We start from the raw sequence: 1,438 nt of genomic DNA on the forward strand, positions 1-1,438 counted from the left end.
AAAAAAAAGCGGGGAACAGATTTACTGACCCGATGGAGCCTGGTAGAACCACTGAGACTATGGCCCCTAGCTGTCCTTCAGGTCTGGAATTGAACACACACCTGTAGCTTCCAGCCAAGCAGCAGACAGGCATACTAGTTGAGCATTTATCTGAGGTAGATACACTCCTTGGAGAGAATAAGTAAGAGAGAAAGAAGAGCTGCTCAGGCACAGGGAGACAGCTCAGGCAGTAGGAGTTCATGGAGGGATGGTCACAGGGAAGCAGTACCTATCGGGAGGAAGTGGGAGAGGAGATGTTGCATTGTGCTAAACAGTGGTCAATGTCATGAGACAAAGTGTTTGTGATCTGCTGTATGGAAAGTGTATTTGCTCTGTAAATTTTCACCCAAATCACAATAAAAAAAAAAAAAATAAAACTGCATCCGACATCTAAATCACCTTGAGTGACTTTTGATAACTTACATCTGTGGACAAAACTAATAGTGATTTTTAAACAGCACCTTGCTTGAACATGACTTTAAAGAAATTAATATACTGACAAAATATATTTGAAATTTATTGGCTTATTTTAGTTACAACATTAAAACATCTGACTTAAATTATTTGGTCATTCCAGTCTGTGTACTGTTCTAATTCCTCATTATGTAGCTTAACTTACCTGTCAAAAGTCTATGTATCTTGTTCACCGGTCTTTATGATTTAATTTTTGTGCAATAACTAAAGGCAAAGGACTAGATACACTACTGTGTAAAGAGATTACATGACTGTATCCTATTGCACTTAATCAAATAGTATGTGGGGATTTACAATCGCTTGCATAAAATGTCTCATGTCAAATAAATTAAAATATTAAATTTTCTATAAAGGTATCTGCAGTGTAGTAAATTACGTAGCATGGCTTTTCTACCCATAAGTCTTTGTAAACTCCGAGGTGGAATTTGCCATGAGCAACTGAGGAGCTCCTGACTGCTAAAGTTTTCCACCTAGGGTATTTCTGTTGAGAGTGACACAAAGCAATGTTCTGGGAGGTTCCCACTCTTTCTCAGTGCTTAGAATTCTGATGTTATGATTGGTTGGTTTGGCCACTGGCCGGACTCAAAAGGGGGCCTCCTAGAGGCAGACAGAACTCTCTCGACTACTGGGTGAGAAGGACGTACTGCTGAGAAGGAACGCTCTCCTGAGGGACATGCACTGCTGGGAAAGAGATGCAAGAGACACGCATTGCTGAGAGAGACACCGAGGGACACGCAGTGCTGGGAAAGAGACTGTGAGAGACTGTTGGGCGAGAGACAGCAAGCTGAGAGAGACTGAGCATTTTTCCTAAACTTGAATTGTAATCTGGCGCTTCCCTAATAAACCCCATAATCTGTGAGTTCTGTGTGGCCACTGCAGTGAATTATCGGACCCAGGAGAGAGGTGGTGGGTGCTTTGGGAGGAA

The sequence above is a fragment of the Orycteropus afer genome, unplaced genomic scaffold, assembly GCF_000298275.1.
Source record: "Orycteropus afer afer isolate SDZICR_OR568_19922 unplaced genomic scaffold, OryAfe1.0 scaffold00366, whole genome shotgun sequence".
Classification (NCBI taxonomy): domain Eukaryota; kingdom Metazoa; phylum Chordata; class Mammalia; order Tubulidentata; family Orycteropodidae; genus Orycteropus; species Orycteropus afer.